The sequence below is a fragment of the Nannospalax galili genome, unplaced genomic scaffold, assembly GCF_000622305.1.
Source record: "Nannospalax galili isolate Female #2095 unplaced genomic scaffold, S.galili_v1.0 scaffold377, whole genome shotgun sequence".
NCBI classification, from domain to species: domain Eukaryota; kingdom Metazoa; phylum Chordata; class Mammalia; order Rodentia; family Spalacidae; genus Nannospalax; species Nannospalax galili.
The window spans coordinates 3,325,898-3,335,033 of NW_008341187.1; the positions used below are offsets into that span (position 1 = coordinate 3,325,898).

The 9,136-nt window shown below is 37.8% G+C and overlaps 1 long non-coding RNA gene across 1 annotated transcript in view; it reads left to right on the forward strand.

Annotated features, from left to right (window-relative positions):
• LOC115070994 overlaps positions 1–7,608 on the forward strand; it is a 9,618-nt gene extending 2,010 nt beyond the window's left edge. Inside the window, exons 2-3 of the long non-coding RNA XR_003850098.1 lie at positions 1,224–1,377; positions 7,533–7,608. This is a non-coding gene — a long non-coding RNA (uncharacterized LOC115070994). The remainder of the gene's footprint in view (positions 1–1,223; positions 1,378–7,532) is intronic.
• Positions 7,609–9,136: the final 1,528 nt, after the last annotated feature.

Genomic DNA, 9,136 nt, shown 5'->3' on the forward strand with positions numbered 1-9,136 from the left:
AGATCTGAAAGACGAAGCATGTACCTAGCTAACAGGTGTGGGGAAAGATGCTCCATGCGATTCATCATCACAGAAATGCAAATTAAAGTCCTAAAGACTCAGGTTCTCACACCCCTTAGGAAGGCTATTGGCAAGAAGACACGTGGCTACTATTATATTTTGACTTGTTTATATTCATTTAGTTTTAATTTTAAAAAGCCTTATTGCTTTTTCTGTTTCTTTTCTTGCTTTTATGTTTTATAATTTTGCTTCCACTTCCTTTGTAGAATTCCCAACAGGGACAGGTGTCCCATGGCCTTCGTGTTTCCAGCCTGTTAGCATCATTACAGTTATATTTATGAATCATTTTACATTTTTATTTCCTCTTGTGTTCATAGTTTAACATAAAAAAAAATGTTGTTTGGGACCATTTGTGATGGCATGCACCTTTAATCCCAGCACTCGGGAAACAGAGGCAGGCAGATTACTGTGAGATCAAGGCCAGCCTGGTCTACATGGTGAGTTCCAGGCCAACTAGGGCAACAGGGAGACACTATTTCAAAAGAAAATGTTAGGAGGGCAAAGAAAGTATTGATAGGAACCTCTGTCCTTTCCTTCTTCTCTCCCCCCCTTCCTTATTTTTTCCCTCTCTCCTCTTCCTCCTGTTTTGTTTTGTTTTGTTTTATTTTTTAATTTTTATTATTATTATTGTGGTCTTTTTGAGACAGGGTCTTCTTGTAGCCCCAGCTGTCCTGGAACTCACTATGTAGACCAGGCTGGCCTTGAACTCACAGAGATCTGCCTGCAAAGGCATGCACCACCATGCCCAGCTCATTTATTTTGTTTTTAAGGCAAGATATTTGCATGTGTCTCTGGTTTTGAACTCACACCTGGCTATCCTTTTCTGAACTAAGTTTACCCCTGCTCTGCCTTGCATTTACACCCAATCCCCTCCCCCATTTGCCAAGGCTTTCTCACTTATTGAAAATTTTATTTTCCTTCTGCCATATTATTTGATCAGTTAAAAATTACAGCATTTAATTCCTTTGTGGTTGTAAAGAGATATATAAATAAACACACAAAATTTTACTGTATTGAAGCTCTTGCACAACACAGAGGCTGACATAATAATCTTTGTTAGTATAAATGTTAACAAAAAGGAAAATGTCATGTATGTTCTCTGGTAAAAAGTAATTTTTTGGGAAAGAACATGGCCTAAAAATAAAATTGCTCTTGTTCTCCAGCAAGAAAATAAATGTCCAAGGATTGTTTCAGACGTACAGATTAGAGTGTGCTCCTGCCTGTGTGCTGATTTGATTGATGAGTTGTCACAGTGAGGAGGAATGAATTAGAAATGAAGCTGTCATACCAAGCTCATCAGGATCAAAGGCATTCCAGGTGGAGGAATGTTTTTTGGTTTTTTTTTTTTTTCTCTCTTCTGACTAATCCAGAAGTTTACCTCATCATACTGTGTCCATAATTTCTGGTAAAATCAACAATCTGAAGGTTTCCCCTGCTCCCCCCACCCCGACTGTTCTACTGGACAAATAAATAACAAGGGTTTCAGGACGCCGTAAGTGCAATCCATAACCAAGAGCAAACACATCTAGTGATCTGTGCACTTCAGATGTCTGAAGAGCGGATTTTTTTCTCTCTCAGAGAAAACTGCAGGCTTAATGGTATTGTTATTATTCTTCTTTTTTAAGTTAATGATTAATTTTAATATTTTTATCTATATTGTTTTATCCAAGGTTAAAAAAATGTTAATTCATTACTTAATTTTTTCCTCTTTATACACATAGGCAACTTTTAGTATTATTAATATATTAAATTGAGGATTACAAAATGGAGATGGCATGCTTGGTATTAGATCATTATATATTTAAAACATCAAATGATGGAGCCTTTTATATAATGACCTAGAAGTAGTAATTAGAGCTATGTTAAGAAAATTTGTTTCAGTGTTTATGTGCTTAAATAGTTCTGGGACTACAGGACGAAAAATAATAATAGAAAAGAAGTCTTTTGTATTGGTGGTTTTAAGCCAATATCTTAATTTAATTGGAGGTATTTGCCAGTAGTCTTTGTCTAGAATTTATTTTCACAAAAATATTTGTTGTCACTAAGAAAATTTTATCCCTCAATGTCCCTTTATTCAGATCAAAGAAGAGTTTTCAACCTATAATCTATAATTTTCAATTGTTTTTTTAATATTTAATTTTAATTTTTATGTGCATGAGTGTATTGCCTGCATGTGTGTAAGTGCACCCATATTGTGCAATGCCAATGTGGGTACTGGCAACTGAACTCAGGTATTCTGTAAGAACAGTATGTGCTCTTAACCAGTGAGCCATATCTCCAGTCCCTCAATTATTATTTTTACTGACAGGAATAATGAATACATAAATTAAATCGATATTTTAATTGTCAGTTGAGTTTCTCATGTATCATTACAGAAACATTATTATTAAGATACTTGAAAAAATAAAAATGAATAAACTTCTTTAGGTAGCAGTTCAAATAAAAGCAATCTAAGGGTGTTTCGGTGATCCAGCTGTTATCTGTTGCTGTTGAGAAGCCTAATCAAAAGATGAACTAATTTATCACACATTAAAAAACTTGCAAGCAAGTGGTCCTTGAGTCCTGATCATGGAAAGTGCAGCACGAGGCTTATTGTGATCTGATTGCTGTATAACTGAAGGACTTGTGTAGATTTGCCTGCCAAGTTTGAAGAGAATGTGGGGCAGTGTGCACAGAAGAGTCCCTCACTTCTTCACCAGTGTGGTGGAGGAAATAAGACTCAGAGATCCTTTATGGTAGTAATTCCATCTTTTGACCAACCATACAAATGGTTACTACCTTCCAAGTGCTATGCAGGGCTTTCAAAAACCTAGTGCTCACGAAGCCAGTGTTAAGTGGTGGTAATTATTGAAATGGATAGAAAGAAGTTTAGGGTGAATAGACTGGTGAAAAGAAGAAGGAATGGAAAGAAATATCATTCTTTAAAATTTTCAAGGATTTATACATTAATAAAGTAATTGACTAGCATCTGAAGACAGAAGTGGTTAGTTGTTAAAAGAGGGGTAGCTTTCAGCTTTTTGAATATTTTATTTATTATTTTTATTTCATGTGTAAGAGCGTATTACCTGCATTTAGGTAGGTGCACCCATGTCTTGCAATGCCTGTGGAAGTCAGAACAGGGCATCAGATCCCCTAGAACTGGAATTATGGATGGTCATTAACTGCCATGTGGGTGCTGGGAACTGAACCTGGGTCCTCTGCAAGAGCAGCCAGTGCTCTTAACTGCTGAGCCATTTTTCCAGCCCCCAGCTTTCAGCTTTTTAAAGAAATAACTTGTAAATGAGTTGTAAAAGTTTAAAACAGATTGCTTTGTGAGAGAATGAGATTTCTACCATTCAGTGCCTTCAAATCTGAAGTTAACCCCAACCCCATCCCAAATGATTTGAAGAGAATCGATCACTGGATGGGAGATTTTATCATGTAACTTATAACATCTCTTTCAATTGTATAATCTAGGCTTCTATGTATTGGTTAGTGTCCTCTGTCCCCATGAACATTAAGAGCAATGCTTGTGTATTTAATAAGGCACCCAAAGCCCATCTGAGAAGAGTACAAGCACAGGAAGGCTGTACAGCTCAGAGAGAAAATAGAACATGCTACTGGCTCTTGCAATTTCCTAGTGCTGCTGGGGAAGATTGGGTGAAGAGGAGGTACAGGAAAAACAATATAATCCTTCATGGCTATGCAGAAGTCCATATTGTGTGTGCAGTGAACATTGGAGTAAGTTGACTGGAGGCCAATGGGAGGCAAATGGGATAGCTTCTCCAATGAGAACTGTAAAAGGAGGGTACTACCCACAGAACAGGAAGCCTTCTTTGTTATGAAAGTCACTGCTCAGTCCTTCTCTGTTCAGGTGTCTCAATTGAGTGTAAGTCACTATGTTCCCCATGTTGTTGTCATGTAACATTTTCATCCACAAATTCTTCGTGAAGGTAACCCTTTAACCAGGAGATGAAAACAATCCTTAATCTTATCTAGCTGTGAACCCTAGGAGTTACAGAAAAGACTGGCTTGGAAGGACATACCCACTGGTGCAATAATGACATCAATGTCATGGGACTAACCAAACCCTTTCTGATTGGATTTAAAACCTCCTCCTCAAGGTGAAACCCGTACCTGTCACCATCAATGAGGCCAAGAACCTCCGGCTAGACAGGCCTAGGGGAAGAAGCTGCCGCTGTTATATTACTAAATGGACTGGGTATTAAACGCACTCCTAATGACATTGTAATAGTTCAGTGCATCTCTCAACTCTCATCAGAGCAGCTTATTTAGTAGTATATGATAATTAGTCCAGAGATTCACATTCAGAGAATAAGTGACTTCAGAATGCTCATCTCTAAATAGGGCAACTGTATCATACCCTCCTTTCCCAAAACTCAGGGATCTTTTCAGAAGAGGGGGTGGGGACAGTGTAAGAATAAAAGCAATGGACGACTTCATGGAAATAGTGTTTTCCAGACACAACAGGGCGGGTACATATATGAACTCAAGGTGGCTGTGAGAGCAGAACAAGACCAGGAAAGCTTAGCTCAGAGAAGGGAGGTGGGCACAGTTCCCACCACTAGCTAAGGAGCTAAAGAGGGAGAGTCATTTTTAAGAGTGTCTCCCTGGTAGGTCAATCACATTCTAGTGGATGGACGCACCCAAGACCACATGGGAAGCACAAATTGGCCTCATTGGTTTTTTTTTTTTTTTTTCAAGAAAAAGATTTATCTTTATTTTGAATACTTGAGATGAAAATATTGTATTAGATATGAAATAAAGTCACATTATTAGAACATTTTTCAAAATTACATTGGTTAATGAATGAAAACACAGAGCTGCTAGTTTGTGACATACATGTTAAAGAGAGTAAATGGTCTCAATTCCGGTAATTTTAAGAATTCATCAGTCAAAAAGTCTTTTGACATTTGCTACTATCACGTGTGTGAACAAATTTTTCCATCAATTACTGAGTGTAATCAATTGAAGAGGTCATCTGTCCTTGTCAGTGAAGTTTTTGTAGCAAGCTAAACCCAAACTGTCCAGTTTAAAGCAATAATTACTTATTATCATTCTTGCTTCTGGGATATCTAAGTGCTGTATGTAGGGTCAGCTGTGGACCTTTCATGTACTGGCTTCAGAGCTCCACAAGGTCTATAGTCATTTGAGGACTCATTAGCTGGGAAACCAAAATGGCTAGGCACTGATCCTGGCTGTTGGTTCGTTTGGAGCTATCAACAAAAATGTCTTATGTTCGGCCTCTTTATGCAGCTTAAGTTCTCCTGTGTGCCAACTTGCTTTTGACAGGAATCATCCCTTAAAATAGGGCTTTATACAGATGGAGTTGTGAGTGCCAAAGTTTCTTTTTTTTAAAAAAAATTATTTATTTAATAACCACATACTTAGAAGAAGAACTTCATTACATCAGCATTGACACATTCAGTAACAATTTTCTGAGCTAGGCTGCATCTCTTACAAAATTGCCTGTACAGTTTTAGGTTTACAGTTGAATTATTACAGTTATACAATATTGTACTCAGTATAAACCCTGTAAGACATAAAATTAAATCATGTTTTAGCCTTTAAAAAAAGACCTCCATTTCATTATTAAAATACAGAGTTTCATGCAGAAAACTTCATTTTTAATGCAATTAAAAATTTAAAAAAGGATAATGATTAAAAAATAATAATTCTTCAAAGCATAAAAATTTTCTCTTTAATAATTAGTAGATGTGAAAAACATTATCATTGAAATCTACCTGATGACTTTATATCCATGCTCAGAGGCCTCATTGGTTTTTATAAACAGTTGAGATGGAGTGGGAAGGGATGTGGGAAGAGTTGGAGGGAGTGAGGGAGGGGTGAAGATGATGTAAATACAGTACTCATGTATGAAATTCTCAAAAAAAATGTAAAAAAATAATAAAACAAGATTCCAGTTGGAATAAAAAGGTAACACTTTTTTTTTTTTAAGGCAGCACTTTAAGACAACTCTGATGAAAACCCAATCTGGTGGCAGTATAGCAAATTTACATTCGCTCTCTCTTAGACTGGTTCCTGTGCATTGACCGACTTAATTCTGCAGCCCGTGTTACATTATGTGCATTGGCTAGTTGTCTTGGTCATTTACTTATTTTTTATTTTAACTTTGAGTTAATCACAGTCAGATCAAGTGACATATCGGAGCACATGTAGGCAAGTGTATTAGACATGCCAAATCTTTGCTAAGCACCTAGTCTTCCAACTGAATACCACCTCTCAGTCCCATTCGAAAAACTTGCTTTCTTTTCCTTTAAAGGGAAAGTGCTGCCTTCTGAGATGATGAGTCAGCTAAGCACACTAAAGAGAGGCGCGCTTGTAAATTCGACCTCATTCACTAAACAACCTGCTGAGTAGTTCTCTCTGTTTCCATATTCTTCAGTTTCTTCCCTTTGACATAATTTATTCCCTGTTTGGTTTTGACAGTTAGATATTTGTGTTAATTTGGTATTTGCTGTCCATCCAGGAGTGGAAGCACTTAGCTCATGATGGGAATTGCCTCTCTCAGGCTCATTCTGAGAGCAGCTCTTTTTGTTTGATTATTTTTCTCATGATGCACCTGCATCTCTATTCTCTCCGTACTGTTAATGAAAATACAAGTTTACATGAGTCCCCCAGGCTTCTTTTGTATTACCTGTTGTCTAAAAGTCTGCTAATGTGACTGTGCTGAAAAGAGAGATGACCAACCAAAGAGAACATAGGAATAATTTCCTCTCATTGATAGGGATCTTGAACTCTTTATGAGATATATATGAAAGGAACAAAAGGGGCAACAAAGAAATTTCCCATCCAATTAAGTGCAGAAAACAAACACTATTTTACAAACAAGAAGAATGGAAATCAGAGCATTAATGAAATAGTATCTCAAAATATATATTACTTATTAGTTGAGACTTTTATACATATATACAATGTATTTTGAGCATATCTACCCTCCACTCCCCTGTCCTAGTTCAACTCTTTCCAGGCCCTTCCACCAGCATACCTCCCACCCAACTTCTGCCTTTTGCTACTGGCAGTTAATAGCTGTGAGGGGGAGTCAGTTTTCTTCAGGGATGTGGCCTTTGGTAGCTTGCCCATGCTCCAGTGGCTGGCCTTATACCCATGCACTTATGGGTAGCACTAACTAGTCTCAGTGGGATAATAAAAAAGGGACATGAAATAGCATTTAAACATAATTCTGATACTGTTGTTGAGTTTTCATAGGTGTAGGTGTAGGTGTGCATGATTGAATGTGTGTATACATCAAACCATTTTTGAATCTGATGTGTGGGCTTCCCCTATACCAAGAAACAACAGCCCATTTCACTCCTGGACAACTGGTAATGACAAAACAACAGAAGAGAAACAGCAAAGGGCTAAGCCAGGAAGTTTGGCCTCCTGGGACAGCGAGAGCACAAACTACAAATGCAATTTTACTTTTCATGTTCTTTCTATTGATTATGCAGCCCTACTTACAGAAGTGTCCAGAGTGGAGTTCTCAGGGCAGCAGAAGGTGCAAACGAACAACAGAGATGTCCCTGCTCTTCATGGCCTCTGCTTTCTCGCTGCAAGCTGAGAGCTGCCATCACCCCATTCTCACTGGAAACCACAGACAATTATCATTGAAGCCTCCTTTGCTGTCTTCCTTCCCCACCTGCACTCTGTTCTAAATATGATTTTTTTTCTATCTTTTGTTTTCATCTTTCTTACTTTTTCAGGATTTCCTTTCTATCTGTTCTGGACTGGACATTGTCATAGTTGTGGTAGATGTTATTTATTCTATTTTCCCATTGACCTTTAAAAGTCTTCTCTATCTGCCCTCAAAGCCTCGAGAGATTGTGGCAGCCTGAGTTCTGTGGAATTCTGAGAACCACATGCTATACATCTAAGCTTGAGAGAACACTTTCAGCCTGAGCTGAAAGTTCTTGCTATCTGTTTTGCTCATGACCTTCAATAAAGTTAGACAAAACTGTCTCCCACTCTTTTTGAAATTTTTCATTTTTTATGTATATGCGTGTTTTGCTTGTGTGTGGAATGCCTGCAGAGGCCAGAAGGAATTATAGGAAGTCGTTAGCCATCATGTGGGTGCTGGGAACCGAGCCTAGTTCTCTGCAAGGGCAGCCAGTGCTCTTAACCATGGAGCCACCTCACCAGTCACTGCTCTCCAACTCTTATGATTTAGTAATTTGCATCCAAATGCCAAACCTTTAAGAGAGACAGCCTCAAAAGCTTTAATTAGGTTTTTATGTTTCAAAATTTAGTTAAAAGGTAAAGTGAGACACAATACACATGTTAAGATTTTTTTTGACAAACACAGATTCATGAATTGACCAACTCCAAACTAGAAATTGGTTCAGAGGTTCCACTGAGGTAAGACAGGGCAAGGAAGGATAGATACGATTAACAGTGATAAAGGAAGGAAAATATTTGATTAGAGTTACAGAGTTATTTTGTATGTCCTTCTGGAAAATCCTTAGTATAAAATGGAGGAAGTTAGTAGGTGATGGTTAGCCAGCCTGCCCTAAGTTTTGTTTTCCTTTAATATCGGTGTTTATAAGAAATGGCTCAAGGAAGATTCACTATGTTTGTAATGCAAGCAGGTCAGCTCACACATGAGGCCTAACTGACTGGGGATTCTATAGGTCTGGTCTTCAAACATATTTATCAAAACTGATTGACCAAGTTAACTCTTTTTGTTAAGTATTAAAATGATAAATTTTAAATTTATACTGAGGGCTCATTTTTTTTCTTTTTTTTTTTTAATAGAAGGAAGAGTTTATTTGAGCTTATGGTATTATTTTTTCAACATGTTAAGAAATCTATGTCTGGGCCACTGATGGCTCAGGGGGTAAAAATGCTTGCCATGGAAGCATGAAGGTCTGAGTTTGACACCTAGACCCATGAGAGGAGAAAACTGACTCCTGAAATTTGTTCTTTGACCTCCACACCCCTGCATGCACATGCACAAGCTAGACATGGTTGAACATATATATTATCCTAGCCCTTGGGAGGCTGAGGCAGGAGGATAGTGAGTTTGAGGCCAGTGTTAGCACATACAAACTTCTTGGAG